Raw genomic sequence first — 20797 nt, 5'->3', positions numbered from 1 at the left:
ATTTATACAGCATAATTCACTTTTACTGAAGTCCGTTGTTCTGGCAAATGCATATTTTCAAGATAATGACACTGTCTTGTGCTAATTGTCAAGGTCAAGGGATTGAATACACAGCACCATTGTTCACAATGCAGATAACAGCTAGGTCAGAAAAGCTGATGTTGCACATTGAAGATGGACGGCTTGCCATCAAATCAAATGTGTTTGAGTCTAACCCAAACCAATTAGGATTATATTGGGGTGTAATTAGACGATTTAAGACAGATATGAAAGTGTATAACTGAAAAGGTTTCTCCCGGCCATTTTAGGTTGGGTTAGGTTAGGTTAGGTTAGGTTAGGTTAGGTTGGGTTAGGTTAGGTTAGGTTAGGTTAGGTTAGGTTAGGTTAGGTTAGGTTAGGTTGGGTTAGGTTAGGTTAGGTTGGGTTAGGTTAGGTTAGGTTTTGTTGTCTTTGTGAGTATTGTCTTTGTAGGTTAGGTTTGGTTTTAGTGTTTAGTTTAGTCAGTTTTGTTTTAGTGTTTAGATTTTAGGTTTATGTCTTTTGGGGGTTGTCAGTTTAACAGTCTGTGCCAGTGATGTTAGTCCACTTTTGACTTTGAGTTTGAGTTTAGCTGAAGATTAGCTTTCTCTCTCTCTTCATGTTTCATTGCCAGACTTTGACCTTTTTTTAAAAGTTACTTTCGAGCTGTCTGCCTAAGCAAAGAAAGATAATGTCTGTAATTCTCTGAAAGCTTCGAATTGCCTTTTAAATGACTTTCAAATTGTAATCAAGCAACTACAAATAAAACAATTCTTTTTGGCACCTGAGGAGTTTATACTGCAAATTTCTGCTGAGTTCCAGTATTCGCAAAGTGCTACTGATAACCAAATAGCAGAGATGATATAAATTCCTTCAACTATACACAGTCGAATAATACAAGGAATCGAACAACTTAACACAGTCTACAAATAGTACAAATCTTACAACTTGTCGTATTGCGCCAGGACTTGATTCATCAACTAAGCTTCCCCCAAACCTGGCGTAGTTCGACAGGTTAAGTTCCTATAAATTAAAGTTTCCTTTAATTGGCGAGCCAGCCAGGAGTCGAACCTAGAATCTTCTGATTACAAGTTATTCCTATAATTTAAAATTCCTTTAATTGGCGTAGTCAGGCAGTCAGTCGGGGGGGGAGTACTGAAGGCGACCTTCGGAGGCCCAGGTGACGACGGAAAGCTTCGAAGATAATCGGAGGAGGTCGGGAACCTTCGGGAAGCTTCGGAGATAATCGGAGGAGGCCCAGAAGACAGCAGGAACCTACGGCTAGACTGGGGTAAGAAATATCTTTTTCACCCATTAAAAGTCTTAAAGCCGCATCAATCAGTACTTCGACCCTTGAAAAGAACATTTTTTATAGACTGTGTTAAATAAATCAAGTGCCTTCGGTCAGACTATCAGACGTGACTGGAAGATTAGTCACTGCAGTAACTAAAATAAAACGGCAGTCAGCGATCAAGAAAAGTTATGGCTGATCCAATTCAAAGAGTAGATTCAGAGCCTTTAGCAGACAGAAAATTACTCCCCACTACATCCAAGGGGGGTGCTGGAATACCAGATGTTTCTGTTGAAGATATGTTGGGGGATTGTAGATCTTTCACTCGTAGACATTTTAACCTATGTGAAACCTCAAAAAAAATTGAATCAAAGTATGATATCCCCAGAGGACAGTGGTCCTTCAATAATATCAAGAGAGCATGGGGAAAATGCACACGATTACACGGTGCAGAACGTGTAAAATGGTCCCTGGTAATTACGGGACAGATACACAGTCAGCAAGAGATCATTGTTAAAAATAAAAGTGATCATCAGCTTCAGTCCACTAAAGACCAACTAAGTGCTGTTCTTGAAGATTTGCAAGATGCAAAATCCAAACTTGAGCATTATGATGAAATTAGAACAGATTTGCAAAATAAAACCTCTGAACTCCAGCAGTTAAATGTTCAAATCGCAGAATTTCAAAATCAAGTTTTTGAAGTGGAGTCAGAATTCCAAAATCAAGTTTTTAAAATGGAGTCAAAATACCAACAGCTGCAATTAAATACTGAACGAAGTGATGATGAGTATAGGTCGACTAAAAGGCAATTAATTACAGTTGTTGAAGAATTGCAAGATGCAAAATCCAAACTTGAAACAGATTTGCAAGATGCAAAATCCAAACTTGAGCATTCTGATGAAATTAAAACAGATTTGCAAGATGCAAAATCCAAACTTGAAACAGAATTGCAAGTTGCAAAATCCAAACTTGAGCATTATGATGAAATTAAAACAGAATTGCAAGTTGCAAAATCCAAACTTGAAACAGAATTGCAAGTTGCAAAATCCAAACTTGAGCATTATGATGAAATTAGAACAGATTTGCAAAACAAAACCTCTGAACTCCAGCAATTTCAAATCCAAGTTTTTAAAGTGGAGTCAAAATACCAACAGTTGCAATTAACTACTGAGCGAAGCGATGATGAGTATAGGTCCACTAAAAAACAATTAATTACAGTTGTTGAAGAATTGCAAGATGCAAAATCCAAACTTGAAACAGATTTGCAAGATGCAAAATCCAAACTTGAGCATTCTGATGAAATTAAAACAGAATTGCAAGATGCAAAATCCAAACTTGAAACAGATTTGCAAGATGCAAAATCCAAACTTGAGCATTCTGATGAAAGTAAAACAGAATTGCAAGATGCAAAATCCAAACTTGAGCATTATGATGAAATTAAAACAGATTTGCAAGTTGCAAAATCCAAACTTGAGCATTATGATGAAATTAAAACAGAATTGCAAGATGCAAAATCCAAACTTGAAACAGAACTGCAAGATGCAAAATCCAAACTTGAGCATTCTGATGAAATTAAAACAGGTTTGCAAGTTGCAAAATCCAAACTTGAGCATTATGATGAAATTAAAACAGATTTACGAGTTGCAAAATCCAAACTTGAGCATCATGATGAAATTAAAACAGATTTGCAAAACAAAACCTCTGAACTCCAGCAGTTATCTTTTCAAATAACAGAATTCCAAAATCAAGTCTTTGAAGTGGAGTCAAAATACCGACAATTGCAATTAAAAACTGAGCGAATTGAACTTGAAAATTGCAAGTTAGTGAAAGAAAGATGTGTTTTAGAAAGAAATATAACCAGCGTGAATGAACATTGTAAATCTTTGACAAACATGCTTTCTGTACAAAAGATTGAACAAACTCAGAAAGCAGTCCAAGCCACCCACCTAGTGGCACAATCGGCAATTGCACAGCCGAGATCAATTGTTAAAAATAAATCATTTTCTCTGTCGGATGAATCAGACGAAGATAGTGTTCCTACAATACAAAATACTAAAGCAATTCGACTAGCCCCTTTAAAACGCAAACGGGTTAGAGTTGGAAGCAAAAAAATAGAAGAAGATGGTGAAACTATCACTAGAAACATATTTGACCACCAATGGGTTCATGAACAAATTGATCCTTCTAAAATTGACGAATGGTCCAAGGGTCTTCCACACCCTAAAAAGGGTGGTAAGATCACATGGGATGGAATTCACAGATTACAAGCCATTTACAGTCTCCACCCATTTGATGGAGTACAAATTCTGACTATCATGCTAGGTACTCGTATAAGTTCAACCCTTAGAAATGAAGTAGAAGTTGCCCTTGGAGACGATTTGCAAAATTTAGAAGCTGGTTGGCTAACAATCAAGAATTGGCTATTACAATTTCGCCCCCCGAGGACCAATTGGTCTAAGATCACAGCTTGCTTTCAAAAAAAGAATGAAGATATTCAGGATTTTGAGGAAAGATTTTTACGTACTTGGATGGAATATTCAGGGATGACACTCGACCAGGAAAATGACACATGGGATGCAAGCACTTTAAGTCCATTAAAAACGGCTTTTATAGCCGGTGTTAAACCTGGAGTTTCTGCTGCCTTGAATTTGGTTTTACCAACTTGGGCCACAGCTGGCACATACCGAGACATAGTTGACCGATGCATTCAGATAGATTGTGGTTTGCACAATCAGGCAACTTTTAACACTGCAGCTGCTCAAATGCAGCCTATTGCTCAAATCCAGCCCATGTTACCTGCAGCTCCAGCGGCGGCTGTTGCAGCACCTGCAGGAATATCAGCAGTAACTACAATTTCACCACCAGCGCTAGAGCAAACATGTACCCTTGCTCCATTAAAATCACGTAAGGAAATACCACAATGTCTTTTCTGTGGTAGAGTAGGACACTGGATGGCAAAATGCTATCAAAAACAACGGATGGATTCGAGAGATGATAATGAAGTAGACAATGTTCACTACAATACATTTCCACCTCATGGTCAACCATGTAACACGTACCAACAAGACACACCCAGTTTGGCTTCTGGTCAGCAACACTGGCTAAGCAACTACAACCATGGTTTGCTTTTACAGTTAATCAACAACAGTATCATAATAGCCCAACTGTTTACCACATGGCTTTACAGAATCATCTCAGGCAACTGCCTGTTCGGCCTTCCACCATTATCCAATATGAAGATGATGTTCTGATAACCTCTATCAATAAAGATGATCATGACAAAGATTTACGGATGGTCTTGAACCACCTCAGTACTAACAGTCGCAAAGCTAGCTTTCACAAAGCACAAATTGCCCAGAAAGATGTTTACTTGGGACAGAAAATTTCCAAAGGAAAAAGGGAACTTACTCAGAAGAGAACGGCTGCCATCAAAGCAGCTAAAGAACCCTCAATGTATCGCTAACAAGTTGCCAAGAACTGTCAACTTAAGAAAACTGTCATTATTCTGAACGTTGCTTTATTAATTTAAAGAAATTAACATATCTTGTTAGCTGTGTTTCCTTTAACAGAATCGACAAATTCATCTACAGAAAATCAAGATACAGCACAAGATTGGTTCAGTTATATATTTAATAAGTTATTGTATTTGATATTTTAAAATAAATGTTTGGAATTAGCCTGGAAATTAAAACTTCAAACAATGTGGAAGCTGGTTTAAAAAAAAAACCAACAATCTTTGATTAAAAGCCAAAAGAACAGGTTGTTCAAAGAAATTTGATAACGGGAATTTGGCAGCAATCCAACTTTTACTCCCAGTCCATTTGAGTGACAAAAAAAAGTTTAAAGATGCGAATGGCATCATTCCAAGCTATACGCCTCTTTTGTCTCTGTAAGAAAATTAACCCTTTCAACAAGCTTTTGTGTATTATCCAGAAGATGTCAAAGACTTGACATCAATTTTGATAATCATTTTACCATTTATTACTAGATCATATGTTCAACTTTTATTGTATAATCATTTTACAAGAAGTTATTATTAATTACCAATGTGATCAAATTTGATTAATTCATTAATTATAATAATTATTTTGACTGTATTATTAACATTGTATAATTTATTAATACTGAATTAGTAGGGTCAAATTTGATTAATCTATTAATTATAATAATTATTTTGAAATGCCTGTTGCAATGTTAATTCCATTTTATTGTTTAAAACTGCAATGATTCTTTGCGTTTTTACCTATCCTATCGCATTAATGATGTATTTTAATCTTTCCTGATATATCTCAATTTTTCGATTTATCAAAGGGCCGACTGTAGAAGCCAAGTATTTCAAATACAACTAGTATAGGTAAAAGATAGCTGTTTAAGCATAAATGTTGAGCCCCAGTTTTAAATACCCATTTATACAGCATAATTCACTTTTACTGAAGTCCGTTGTTCTGGCAAATGCATATTTTCAAGATAATGACACTGTCTTGTGCTAATTGTCAAGGTCAAGGGATTGAATACACAGCACCATTGTTCACAATGCAGATAACAGCTAGGTCAGAAAAGCTGATGTTGCACATTGAAGATGGACGGCTTGCCATCAAATCAAATGTGTTTGAGTCTAACCCAAACCAATTAGGATTATATTGGGGTGTAATTAGACGATTTAAGACAGATATGAAAGTGTATAACTGAAAAAGTTTCTCCCGGCCATTTTAGGTTGGGTTAGGTTAGGTTAGGTTGGGTTAGGTTGGGTTAGGTTAGGTTAGGTTGGGTTAGGTTGGGTTAGGTTAGGTTAGGTTGGGTTTTGTTGTCTTTGTGAGTATTGTCTTTGTAGGTTAGGTTTGGTTTTAGTGTTTAGTTTAGTCAGTTTTGTTTTAGTGTTTAGATTTTAGGTTTATGTCTTTTGGGGGTTGTCAGTTTAACAGTCTGTGCCAGTGATGTTAGTCCACTTTTGACTTTGAGTTTGAGTTTAGCTGAAGATTAGCTTTCTCTCTCTCTTCATGTTTCATTGCCAGACTTTGACCTTTTTTTAAAAGTTACTTTCGAGCTGTCTGCCTAAGCAAAGAAAGATAATGTCTGTAATTCTCTGAAAGCTTCGAATTGTCTACGAATTGCCTTTTAAATGACTTTCAAATTGTAATCAAGCAACTACAAATAAAACAATTCTTTTTGGCACCTGAGGAGTTTATACTGCAAATTTCTGCTGAGTTCCAGTATTCGCAAAGTGCTACTGATAACCAAATAGCAGAGATGATATAAATTCCTTCAACTATACACAGTCGAATAATACAAGGAATCGAACAACTTAACACAGTCTACAAATAGTACAAATCTTACAACTGGTCGTATTGCGCCAGGACTTGATTCATCAACTAAGCTTCCCCCAAACCTGGCATAGTTCGACAGGTTAAGATCCCATAAATTAAAGATTCCTTCAATTGGCGAGCCAGCCAGGAGTCGAACCTAGAATCTTCTGATTACAAGATTCCCTTAAATAACAGAATTCTTTCATTTTGGCGAGCCAGCCAGGAGTCGAACCTAGAATCTTCTGATTACAAGATTCCTATAAATTAAAGATTCCTATAGGGATTCAATTGTAAGGGGAATAGGCAGGCGTTTCTGCGGACGCAAACGAGAATCCAGGTTGGTATGTTGCCTCCCTGGTGCAAAGGTCAAGGATGTCTCGGAGCGGCTGCAGGGCATTCTGGAGGGGGAGGGTGAACAGCCAGCTGTCGTGGTGCATATAGGCACCAACGATATAGGTAAAAAACGGGATGAGGTCCTCCAAGCTGAATTTAGGGAGTTAGGAGTTAAACTAAAAAGTAGGACCTCAAAGGTAGTAATCTCAGGATTGCTACCAGTGCCACGTGATAGTCAGAGTAGGAATGACAGGATAGCTAGGATGAATACGTGGCTTGAGAGATGGTGCAAGAGGGAGGGTTTCAAATTCGTGGGACATTGGGACCGATTCTGGGGGAGGTGGGACCTGTACAAATCGGACGGTCTGCATCTGGGTGGGACTGGAACCAATGTTCTCGGGGGGGTGTTTGCTAGTGCAGTTGGGGAGGGTTTAAACTAATGTGCCAGGGGGATGGGAACCGATGTAGGAAGTCAGTGGGGACAGAAACAAAAGGCAGGAAGGGAGAGTGTGTAAAGCATGACCAGAGAAAGCAGGGCAGAGAGCAAGGAAGGTCTACATTAAACTGCATTTATTTCAATGCAAGGGGCCTGACGGGCAAAGCGGATGAACTCAGGGCATGGACGGGCACATGGGACTGGGATATTATAGCTATGACTGAAACATGGCTAAGGGGGGGCAGGACTGGCAGCTCAATGTTCCGGGGTACAGATGCTACAGAAAGGATAGAACAGGAGGTAAGAGAGGAGGGGGAGTGACGTTTTTGATTAGGGAGAACATCACGGCAGTACTTAGAGGGGATATATCCGAGGGTTCGCCCACTGAGTCTATATGGGTGGAACTGAAAAATAAGAAGGGAGAGATCACCTTGGTAGGACTGTACCACAGGCCCCCAAATAGTCAGCGGGAAATTGAGGAGCAAATATGTAAGGAGATTACAGATAGCTGCAAGAATAATAGGGTGGTAGTAGTAGGGGACTTTAACTTTCCCAACATTGACTGGGACAGCCATACCATTAGGGGCTTGGATGGAGGGAAATTTGTTGAGTGTATTCAGGAGGAATTTCTCATTCAGTATGTGGATGGACCGACTAGAGAGGGGGCAAAACTTGACCTCGTCTTGGGAAATAAGGAAGGGCAAGTGACAGAAGTGCTAGTGAGGGATCACTTTGGGACAAGTGACCATAATTCCATTAGTTTTAAGATAGCTATGGAGAATGATAGGTCTGGCCCAAGAGTTAAAATTCTTAATTGGGGCAAGGCCAATTTTGATGGTATCAGACAGGAACTTGCAGAGGTAGATTGGGGGAGACAATTGGCAGACAAAGGGACGGCTGGTAAATGGGAGGCTTTTAAAAATGTGTTAACCAGGGTGCAGGGTAAGCACATTCCCTTTAGAGTGAAGGGCAAGGCTGGTAGAAGTAGGGAACCCTGGATGACTCGAGATATTGAGACTCTGGTCAAAAAGAAGAAGGAGGCATATGACGTACATAAGCAACTGGGATCAAGTAGATCCCTTGAAGAGTATAGAGATTGTCGAAATAGAGTTAAGAGGGAAACCAGGAGGGCAAAAAGGGGACATGAAATTGCTTTGGCAAATAATGCAAGGGAGAATCCAAAGAGATTCTACAGATACATAAAGGGGAAAAGAGTAACTCGGGACGGAGTCGGGCCTCTTAAGGATCAACAAGGACATCTATGTGCAGAGCCACAAGAGTTGGGTGAGATCCTGAATGAATATTTCTCATCGGTATTCACGGTGGAGAAAGGCATGGATGTTAGGAAACTAAGGGAAATAAATAGTGATGTCTTGAGAAGTGTGCATATTACAGAGGAGGAGGTGCTGGAAGTCTTAAAGCGCATCAAGGTAGATAAATCCCCGGGACCTGATGAAATGTATCCCAGGATGTTGTGGGAGGCTAGGGAAGAAATTGCGGGTCCCCTAACAGAGATATTTGAATCATTGGCAGCCACAGGTGAGGTGCCTGAAGATTAGAGAGTAGCGAATGTTGTGCCCTTGTTTAAAAAGGGCAGCAGGGAAAAGCCTGGGAACTACAGACCGGTGAGCCTAACGTCTGTAGTAGGTAAGTTGCTAGAAGGTATTCTGAGAGACAGGATCTACAAGCATTTAGAGAGGCAAGGACTGATTCGGGGCAGTCAGCATGGCTTTCTGCGTGGAAAATCATGTCTCACAAATTTGATTGAGTTTTTTGAGGGGGTGACCAAGAAGGTAGATGAGGGCAGTGCAGTAGACGTTGTCTACATGGACTTTAGCAAAGCCTTTGACAAGGTACCGCATGGTAGGTTGTTGCAGAAGGTTAAAGCTCATGGGATCCAGGGTGAGGTTGCCAATTGGATTCAAAATTGGCTGGACGACAGAAGTGGTTGTAGAGGATTGTTTTTCAAACTGGAGGCCTGTGACCAGTGGTGTGCCTCAGGGATCGGTGCTGGGTCCACTGTTATTTGTGATTTATATTAATGATTTGGATGAGAATTTAGGAGGCATGGTTAGTAAGTTTGCAGATGACACCAAGATTGGTGGCACAGTGGATAGTGAAGAAGGTTATCTAGGATTGCAACGGGATCTTGATCAATTAGGCCAGTGGGCCGACGAATGGCAGATGGAGTTTAATTTAGATAAATGTGAGGTGATGCATTTTGGCAGATCGAATCAGGCCAGGACCTACTCAGTTAATGGTATGGCGTTGGGGAGAGTTATAGAACAAAGAGATCTAGGAGTACAGGTTCATAGCTCCTTGAAGGTGGAGTCGCAGGTGGACAGGGTGGTGAAGAAGGCATTCGGCATGCTTGGTTTCATTGGTCAGAACATTGAATATAGGAGTTGGGACGTCTTGTTGAAGTTGTACAAGACATTGGTACGGCCACACTTGGAATACTGTGTGCAGTTCTGGTCACCCTATTATAGAAAGGATATTATTAAACTAGAAAGAGTGCAGAAAAGATTTACTAGGATGTTGCCGGGACTTGATGGTTTGAGTTATAAGGAGAGGCTGGATAGACTGGGACTTTTTTCCCTGGAGCGTAGGAGGCTTAGGGGTGATCTTATAGAGGTCTATAAAATAATGAGGGGCATAGATAAGGTAGATAGTCAACATCTTTTCCCAAAGGTAGGGGAGTCTAAAACTAGAGGGCATAGGTTTAAGGTGAGAGGGGAGAGATTCAGAAGGGCCCAGAGGGGCAATTTCTTCACTCAGAGGGTAGTGAGTGTCTGGAATAGGCTGCCAGAGGTAGTAGTAGAGGCGGGTACAATTGTGTCTTTCAAAAAGCATTTAGATAGTTACATGGGTAAGATGGGTATAGAGGGTTATGGGCCAAGTGCGGGCAACTGGGACTAGCTTAATGGTAAAAACTGGGCGGCATGGACTGGTTGGGCCGAAGGGCCTGTTTCCATGCTGTAAACTTCTTTGATTCTATGAAAGATTCCAAGAATATACCAGAACAGAGCATTTTAATCCTCAGGAAAGACTGGGACTGCTTTTCTCTAGAAAGGAGAAGACTGAAGGGTGACTTGATGTAACACGATTATGCAGGGGTTCAACAATCCAATCAAAATTTCAGGAGAAACCTCTTTCCCCAGTGAATGGTGATAATGTGGAGCTCACCACCACAGCGAGTGGTTGAGGTGAACAGCATTAATACATTGAGGGGGAAGCTGGATACATACATGAGGGAGAAAGGACTAAAAGGAGATGCTGATGGGGGGAGATGAAGAGGGGTGGGTGGAGGCTCATGTGGAGCATAAATACTGACACAGACTAATTGAGCCAACTGGCTGCAGACTCTATGGAACAGAGACAAATGTATTTATTTTAGAACTACCTGTACTGGTGGGAAACATCTCTATTCCTCCCACTGTGAAGGCCAACATACCGTTCTATTGACATAGAAAATAGAAGCAGCAGGAGGCCCTACACAATTGCAGTAAAACAGGCCCTTTGAGCCAGCTCCATCATTCATTCTGATCATGGCTGATCATCAAGTTCAATACCCTGATCCCATTTTCCCCCTATATGCCTTGATCCACTTAGCCCCAAGAGCTATATCGAATTCCTTCTTGAAATTACACAATGTTTTGGCCTCAACAACTTTTGTGACAGCGAATTCCAGATTCACAACTCTGGGTGAAGAAATCTTTCCTCGCCTCAGTCCGAAAACGTTTACCCCTTATCCTCAAACTATGACCCCTAGGTCTGGGCTCCACCACCATCGGGACCATTCTTTCTGAATCTACCCTGTCTAATCCTTTTAGAATTTTGTAAGTTTCGATGAGATCCCCTCTCACTCTTCTAAACCCCAATAAATATAATCCTAACCGACTTAGTCTCTCCTCATATGAGTCCCACCATCCCAGGAATCAGCCTGGTGAAACTTCACTGCACTCCCTCCAAAGCAAGAACATGCTTCCTCAGATAAGGATACCAAAACTGAACAAAATACTCAAGGTGTGGCCTCACCAATGCCCTATAAAACTGCAGTAAAATACCTCGATTCCTCCCGTTATGAAGGCCAACATACCATTTGCCTTCTTTCCTGCCTGCTGTACCTGTGTGCCTACTTTCAGCGACTGATGCACGAGGACACCAAGGGTTCGCTGAGGATCCACCTCTCTCAAATTACACCCATTCAAATAATAATCTGCCTTCCTATTTTTGCTACTGAAGCGGCCATCCACATTATACTGCATCTGCCATGAATGCATCACACACTCAGCTTGTCAAAATCCTGCTGAAGCATCTCTGCATGCTCCTCACAGCTCACCCTCAGAAGCCATTTGGCCCATCAAGTCTGCACCGACCCTCTGAAAGAGCACTCCACCCGAATCGACTCACCCACCCTATCCCAATAACCAAACCTACACATCTTTAGACACAAATGGGCAATTTAGCATGGCCACTCACCCAACCTGCACATCCTTGGACACTTAAGAGGCAATTTAGCATGGTTGGTGGACCTCAAAAGAGTGGCCAATCCACCTAACCTGCACATGTGGACTATGGGAAGGAACTGGATCACTTGGAGAAAACCCATAAAGTGCAAACTCCACTCAGGCAATCACCCAAGGCCAGAATTGAACCCTACATGGGATGAAATAAGTGTCCTTCACCAGCTTTTGTGGATATTTCAGTGGGAATGTGCTCTTAAGACTCAACATCAGCCCACTGGAAGCAAAGTCGGGAGACCGACCAGCAGAAAGAAACCCTCCCGCTTCACCAACTGTGAGCATGTCAGTCCTGGATGTGATTAACAGCAGCAATAACAGCAGAATCCAACCCCTGTAATCGCATGTGAACTCGCTGATGTGTCTGCAGGTTGGCTGACTGTGTGAATCCCTTCCCACAAACAGAACAGGTGAATGGTCTCTCCCCGGTGTGAACTCTCTGATGTGTCAGCAGGCTAGATGACTGAGTGAATCCCTTCCCACACTGAGAGCAGAGGAATGGCCTCTCCCCAGTGTGAACTCGCTGGTGTTTCAACAGGGTGGATGAATCTCTGAATCCCTTTCCCCACACAGTGCAGGTGAATGGCCTCTCCCCAGTGTGAATTCGCTGGTGAGAGAGCAGGGTGGAGGACTGAGTGAATCCCTTCCCACATTCGGAGCAAGTGAATGGCCTCTCCCCAGTGTGAACTCGCTGGTGTATCAGCAGCTTGGACAACTGAATGAATCCCTTCCCACATTCTGAGCAGGTGAACGGCCTCTCTCCAGTGTGAACCGGCTGGTGTGTCAGTAAGTGGGTTAACTGAGTGAATCCCTTCCCACACTGAGAGCAGGTGAATGCCCTCTCCCCCGTGTGAACCCGTTGGTGTTTCTGTAGATTGGATGAATTAGTAAATCCTTTGTCACACTGGGAGCAGGTGAATGGCTTCTCCCCGCTGTGAACTCTCTGGTGTGTCTGCAAATGGGATAACAGAGTGAACGCCTTCCCACATTCAGAGCAGGTGAACGGCCTCTCACCAGTGTGGACTCGCTGGTGTGACTGCATGTTGGATGATCGACTGAATCTCTTCCCACAATCACAGCAGGTGTATGGCCTCACCCCGGTGTAAACTCGCTGGTGCATCAGCAGGTTGGATGAATCACTGAACCCCTTCCCACAGTCAGAGCAGGTGAACGGCCTCTCTCCATGTGACTGCGCCTATGTATTTCCACCTCAGACGGAGCTTTGAATCCCTTCCCACAGTCCCCACATTTCCACGGTTTCTCCATAGTGCTGGTCAACTTGTATCTCTCCAGGTTCGATGATCAGTTGAAGCCTCGTCCACACACAGAGCACGGGTGCAGTCTCTCCCCGCTGTGAATGGTGTGATGTTTTGTCAGGATGTGTAACTGGTGAAAGATCTTTCCACAGTCAGGCACACTCTCTCAGGTGTGTGCTGTGTGTATCTCATTGCTTTTCCAGCCACACTGATCCTTCCACAGTCAGTTCACTGGAACTCTCGCACTCGGGTGTGTGTTGTGTGGGTCTCGGTGCTTTTCCAGTCACACTGATGTTTCCACAGTCAGTTCACTGGAACACTCTCACTTGGGTGTATGTTGCACGTATCTCGTTGCTTTTCCAGTCGCACTGATGTTTGAAACCTTTAGAAGCTGACAGTTCGGACGAATATTTCTCCTTCTAGACTCAAAGACCGATGATATTCAGGTTCCAGGGAATCGAGTGACTGTCAGATCGAGACGTGACGTTTGAGACTTCTGTTTGTAATTCTTCCTCATCTAATATCCTGTAAAAACAATTTAGAAAATTCATCGCTGTCAGTACAGGGTAGAAACTCAGAACAGATAATTCTAGTTCCGATGGAACATTCTTTCCTCTCTTATTCCCCGAAAGCTGCAAATCTCCATCCCACACATGCTCCCTCCATTCTTACTCTGCTGGATCCCGGTGGTGTGCCACTCGACACTGGCTTCCAGTCACTAAAGCAGCCATCTGTCATCACCCTCTGGCTGCGACAGCTAAGTCAATTTTGAATCCACCTTATCATGTTACCTCTATCCCATGAGCTTTTGCCTTCTTTATAAAGTCTCTTGTTTGGGATCTTGTCAAAGGCTTTGCTGAAATCCAGCAAACTGCATCAACACAGCCGGTCACATAAAAAATAAATTCAAAATTTGTTAAGCATAACTTCTCTCTGACAATGCCACGCTGACTATTCCTGATCAAATCTTGCCCTCCAAGTGAAGACAAGTCTCTCTCCTTCTGAATTTTCTCCAATATTTTCCCTACCACTGATGTAAGACTAACTGGTCTGTAGTTCCCTGGCTTATCTCGACAACCTTTCTTAAATAGCTGTTCTCCAGTCCTCTGGCACCCCACTGTGGCCAGAGAGGAATTAAAAATTTGGATCAGAGCTCCTGCAAACTCCTCCCTCATCTCTCACAGCATCCTGGGACACAGTTCATCCAGACTTGGAGATTCGTCCACTTTTAAGCCTGCCAACACTATGTCACTCCCCACGTCAATTTGCTCAGGAACCTCAGTCTCGCTGTCCGAGTTCCATATCTACCTCCTCATTCTCTTTGGTGAAGACAGATGTGAAGTACTTGTTCAACTCCCAACCAATGTCCTCTGGCTCCACCCACAGATTGCCCCTTTGTCCCTAATGGGAACACTATTCTTGATCTAATGAAAGATCATGCTGACCTGAAACATTAACTATGTTTCTCTCCACAGACGCTGCCCGATATGCTGAAGATTTCCAGCATTTTTTAAAATTTAAATGATAGCAGTCCAGGTGGTCTCTAACCAGGATTTTATATATCTCAGTGCTTCTCCAGTCACACAGATACTGGAAATATTTACCGACAAACAGAATAGACCAGAAGAAATAGGGACAGGCGTTAGCCATTCAGCCTTTGAGCTGCTCCACAATTTAATGAGATCAGAGCTTTTCTCACACTCACTAAGTCCACTTTCCTACCTTCTCTCTATTCCCCTTAATTCCCCAACCGATTAAAAACATCTCAATCTTAGCCTTGCAACTGATCAAGGACTCGGCCTCCACGTTACCCGGGGTAAATAATTCCAAGATTCAGCAGTTTGAGAGAATTCTTTCCTCATTTGGCAGTCCCTCATCTTTCCTTAAAGAAGGTGATCAAGACTGTACCGTGTTCTAAACGTGGCCTCACTGGCTGCTTGTGCAGTTGCAGCAACAGCACTTTGCTATTAGACTCCATCTTCCTTGAAATAAACAATAATAATCTTTATTAGTGGGACAAGTAGGCTTAACACTTCACTGAAGTTACTGTGACAATCCCCTAGTTGCCACACTCCGGCACCTGTTCGGTTACACTGAGGGAGAATTCAGAATGTTCAATTCACCTAACGAGCACGTCTTTCAGAGCTTGTGGGAGGAAAACCGGAGCACCCGAAGGAAACCCACCAAGACACGGGGAGAACGTGCAGACTCCGCACAGTGACCCAAGCTGGGAATCGAACCCAGGTCCCTGGCGCCGTGAAACAACAGTGCTAACCATTGTGTTACTGTGCCACCTGATAACTCAGGTGGGAGGGGGCTTTGTTTATTCTGCCCTCTTTCCCAAGGCAGCAGGAGGTGTCGAAAGAGTCAGTGGATGGAAGAGGGTTGGGAAGTGGGTGAGAAGAATGGATGGGAGGACACCAAGATCCCGCTGTACAAAAGCATTTTGAAGTTTCTCTTCATTTAGATAATATGTTGCCTTTTTATTCAAATTTGGCCCACTCACCCAACCTATGCATATCCATTAGTTTATTTCATATTTCCTCCTGCAACTTGTTTCCCCACCCATTTCAGTGTCATCTACAAATTTGGATACTGTCTATTCTATCTGTCCCATAATCATTAATATAGGTTGTAAATAACTGGGGCCTGAGAACCAAACCCTGAGGCACACCACTGGTTACAGCTTGCCGACCAGAAAAAGACAGATTAATCCTCACTCTGCTGTCGGTTGGTTAGCCAATCCTCTATCCAAGCGATATCATTATTGGTTAAAGCGCCTGACTAGAAACAGGAAATCCTGGGTTCGAAATCCAGTGGTGTCTATTCTTTATTTTAAGGACGGCACAGTAGCACAGTGGTTAGCATTGACCCGGATTTGATTCCCAGCTTGGGTCACTGTCTGTGCGGAGGCCGTACGTTCTCACCTTGTCTGCGTGGGTTTCCTCCGGCTGCTCCGGTTTCCTCCCACAAATCCTAAAAGACGTGCTGTGAGGTTATTTGGACATTCTGAATTCTCTCTCTGTGTACCTGAACTGACGCCAGAATGTGGTGACTAGGGGATTTTCACAGTAACTTGATTGCAGTGTTCATGTCAGCCCACTTATGACACTAAAAAAGATTATATATTACATTACCTGTCAACCCCCTTGTTTATAACCTTTTGTGAGGCACCTTATCAAATGTATTCTGGAAGTCCAAATACATCTACATTACCCCCAATATCCATTTGGCTTGTTACATCTTGTACAATGGGCAGCACGGTAGCCTTGTGGATAGCACAATTGCTACCAGGGTCCCAGGTTCGATTCCAGCTTGGGTCACTGTCTGTGCGGAGTCTGCACGTCCTCCCCGTGTGTGCGTGGGTTTCCTCCGGGTGCTCCGGTTTCCTCCCACAGTCCAAAGATGTGCAGGTTAGGTGGATTGGCCATGATAAATTGCCCTTAGTGTCCAAAATTGCCCTTAGTGTTGGGTGGGGTTACTGGGTTATGGGGATAGGGTGGCGGTGTTGACCTTGGGTAGGGTGCTCTTTCCAAGAGCCAGTGCAGACTCGATGGGCCGAATGGCCTCCTTCTGCACTGTAAATTCTATGATAATCTTCGAAGAACTTCAACAAATGATTCAAACACGATTTACCCTTCACAAAACCATGCTGACTCTGATGGACCCCTCACCTGATACCTCACAATGCCCGGGGAATGATTGACGGCATGTCCGGACCAATGGAAGCAGAGGGGCTGGACCGCAGGCCCGAACTGGAGCAGCTGGTCCTCCAACCAATCACAGTGAATGGGGGGGCGGGACTTGGCTGAGTGAAGCATGCGCAGTTTGATTAATGGCGATGTGAAGAAGGTTCTTTCTCCGATTCACAATCCGTAAAGGTGGGAATGGCAGGTCAGTGGGTTCAGCCCGGTCGTTAGGCACACTTCGTAAACATATTATAGAAACAGGAAACCCGGAAAAATAACCTACCACTACCAGGTGCCCTGAGCGGAGGCTGCAGCTTTCTCAGAGATAGATCGAAGCGGCCGCCATCTTTGTTCCGAACTGGCAACAATGCGCATGCGCACACCTTTTTAATTGCGTCCACGCGCGCCCAACATATCTTTATTGGAGCAGAGCGCAGGCTCAGTCGCCATCATTGTTGGGGGCAACATTTTAAAAAATGGTTCTTCATGTCAGAATGTCATCAAACTGTTTCACTCTGAGTTACAAATTGTTATTTATGGGGAAGAACAATGATACGTATCCAGAGCTGTGACAATAATTCGTATTTATATTGTGCCTTGAACAGAATAAAATATTAAGACTTTTCAGAGAAACATTACAAAATAGGTGATCTTGAAGATGATGTGGATATGTGTTTGGGGCTCATCTGGGGTGCAATATTTCACCATTGTTGTGAACAGTTTGCTTCAGCCTCAGACATTTGGTTGGGACAGACAGGGATGGAGTTTGTCGAGGGGACGGAAGTGAATGGGTTTAAACTTCTCAATATTTAAATGGAGGAAATTTCTGCTCCTCCAGTACTGGATGTCAGACAAGTTCAGACATGTCTTGGAAGGGAACTTGCAGGTCGTGATGTTCACACACATCTGCTGTCCTGGTCCATCCAGGTGGCGGAGGTTTAGGAGATTCTGTCAAATTGTGATTCTGTTGTAAGTTGAGAAACTACCTCTCCATTGCCCCTGTCACTCCCACTCCCTTCTCTCTCTCCCTTTCCCTCATCATTTCTGTCTCTGCACCACGACTCACTCTTTTTCTCTCCCTCTCTGTCTTTCTTGTCACATGTATTCCCTAGCACAGAGGATTGTGGATACTCCATCACTGAATATATTTAAGGTTAAGATGGTGAGATTTTTGGTCTCTCCGGAAGTCAAGGAGATGGGGAGCTGGCGGGAAAGGGGAATGGAAGACCAAGATCAGCCACAATCGTGTTCAATGGCAGAGCAGGTTCAACGGGCCGAATGGTCTACTTCTGCTCCTATTTCTTGTGTTCTTGCAAAGGTGGGTGAAGGTCATGTGGCAGGTTGCCTTTCCTGAAGGACAATAGTGAGCCAGTTCAGTTTTTATGACAATCCAGCAAGTTTTCATGGTCACTTTTTCCCAGTGCCGGCCCCACAAATGACCAGATTAATTGAGGTCAATTTTACAATCTGCCTTTGTGTTTTTGTGGGTTCGCTCTCACTCCCTTTTTTTTGTTTTAAATCAGTTTGACAGAGTGTTACAAGGGGAAGATTTGCAGTCAGGAAACTCAAACCAAACATTGCATCAGGATCTGAGGATCGCCCAATTTGTTGCAACCTGAACATGGGTGAATTTTGAACATAGAAGGAAAAAGCACGGTTCTCAGTGAGGAGAAACCATGGGAATGTGAGGAGGGATTCAGATCCACATCTCAACTGGAAATTCATCATCCAAGACACTCTGTGGAGAGGCCATTCACTTGCTTTGATTGTGCGAAGAGATTCTCTCGATCATCCAGCCTGCTGCAACACCAGCAGGTTCATACCGGGGAGAAACCATTCAACTGCTCCCTCTGTGGGAAGGGATTTGCTCAGTCGTCCAACCTGCTGAGACACCAGCTAGTTCACACTGGGAAGAGACCATTTATTTGCTGAGAGTGTGGGAAGGGATTCACTTGGTCATCCGACTTGATGCCGCACCAGCGAGTTCATACGGACAAGAGACCATTTAAATGTCCAGATTGTGGGAAGTGCTATAAATGTTCCCGGGACCTGATACTCCATCAACGAGCTCACACCAACGAGCGACCGTTTAGGTGCACTCACCGTGGGACTGGGTTCAAGCAGTCATCTCAACTCCGTGAACACCAACGCACTCACACTGGGGAGAGGCCTTTCACCTGCTCCCTGTGTGGCAGTGGGTTCAGTAGGTCATCAAACCTGCGGACACACCAGCGCAGTCACACTGGGGAGAGACCTTTCACTTGCTCTGAGTGTGGGAAGGGATTCACTCAGTTATCCACTCTGCTGAATCATCAGAGTGTTCACAATGACAAGAGACCATTTAAATGCACAGACTGCAGGAAGTGCTGCAAAAGTTCCCGGGAACTGCTCCACCATAAACGTGTTCACATTGATGAGAAACCTTTTAAATGCCCAGACTGTGAGAAGTGCTTTAAAAGTTCCGGGGAACTGATGCGTCATCAGCGTATTCAGACTGATGAGAAACCGTTCCAGTGCTCTTACTGCGGAACTGGGTTCAAGACATCATCTGACCTCACTGTACACCAGCGAACTCACACTGGGGAGAGACCGTTCACCTGCTCCCAGTGTGGGAAGACATTCACTCAGTCATCCAGCCTGCTGGCACATCAGCGAGTTCACACTAGGGAGAGGCCGTACACCTGCCCCAAGTGTGGGAAGAGATTCACACAGTCATCCAACCTGATGAGACACCAGCGAATTCACAAGTAATTACAGTGAGTGGACATGCTGATCAGCTGCTCCCCTCCCTTCCACTAGCTCCACCGGACCAAACTGTCTCTAAAAATCCCCCTTGTGTGAGTGTGAACTCAGATCTATCTCCGGTTGCTCTCCGATCTCCTGCCATGTCCTGTTCAATCTCATCTTGATTACAAGACCTGCCTTCTGCTCCCTTGACCCAATTCTCACTAAACCGCTGACCATCCAACTTCCCCACATTAATTGATATCGTTAACAGTTCTCTCTCGCTTCTGGCTTTGCCCCTCTCACTTTTAAATACACGATCTTCACCTTTCCTGAGAAAACAACCTTTGACCCCAACTTCCTGCAAAGTACCACCCCATCTCCAAACTCCCTTTCCTCACCAACATGGTGTCCCCCAAGGATCTATCCTTGGCCCCTCCTATTTCCCATCGACATGATGGCACTAGAATCCATAGAATCCCTAAAGTGCAGAAGGAGGCCATTTGGTCGCTCAGGATTACACTATATGCCTGAAAAAGTGCGCTAGCTAGGCCCATAACCTCACCCTATCCCCATAACACCACCTAACCTGTACATCTTTGGACTGTGGCAGCACCCGCAGGAAACCCACACAGATTTGGGGAGAACGCACAAACTCCATACTGACAGTCATCCAAGGCCAGATTCAAACCCGGTCCCGGTTTCTTCGGGTGCTAAAGTTTCCTCCCATAAGTCCCGAAAGACGTGCTTGTTAGGTGAATTGGATGGGAATAGAGGGATATGGACCCAGGAAGTGTAGAAGATTTTAGTTTAGACAGGTAGCATGGTCAGCACGAACTTGGAGGGCCGAAGGGCCTGTTCCTGTGCTTTCCTTTGTTCTATTCTGAATTCTCCCTCTGTGTACCTGAACAGGCGCCGGAATGTGGGGACTAGGGGCTTTTCATAGTAACTTTATTGCAGTTTTAATATACGCCTACTTGTGACAGTAAAGATTATTTTTTTTTAAATTTAAATTAAATTAAATTTTCCTACTGGAGCTGATGAATGGTGGCCATAGTTCCCACAATCCCCCGCGGCCCAGAGACCGCTCGATGCAACTGGCTCATTCCGCATGCTCCAGGCCCAGCCAGCCGCGGGGCATTATGGATGGCTCCTCTGTTCCGCGTCGGAGAGGACCGGGAAGCGGTGGTGTAGATGGGCTGCAGTAAACTGATCAGGATATGG

The 20797-nt window shown here is 43.7% G+C and overlaps 1 long non-coding RNA gene across 1 annotated transcript in view; it reads right to left on the bottom strand.

Annotated features, from left to right (window-relative positions):
* LOC140418847 (uncharacterized) overlaps positions 1 to 17208 on the bottom strand; it is a 49246-nt gene extending 32038 nt beyond the window's left edge. Inside the window, exons 1-2 of the long non-coding RNA XR_011945368.1 lie at positions 17133 to 17208; positions 12919 to 13685 (exon numbers count right to left, since the gene is read on the bottom strand). This is a non-coding gene — a long non-coding RNA (uncharacterized lncRNA). The remainder of the gene's footprint in view (positions 1 to 12918; positions 13686 to 17132) is intronic.
* Between the last annotated feature and the right edge of the window lie 3589 nt (positions 17209 to 20797).

Source organism: Scyliorhinus torazame, chromosome 5, assembly GCF_047496885.1.
Source record: "Scyliorhinus torazame isolate Kashiwa2021f chromosome 5, sScyTor2.1, whole genome shotgun sequence".
In the NCBI taxonomy this organism is placed as follows: Eukaryota; Metazoa; Chordata; class Chondrichthyes; order Carcharhiniformes; family Scyliorhinidae; genus Scyliorhinus; species Scyliorhinus torazame.
This window is presented reverse-complemented; position numbering and strand designations above follow the sequence as displayed.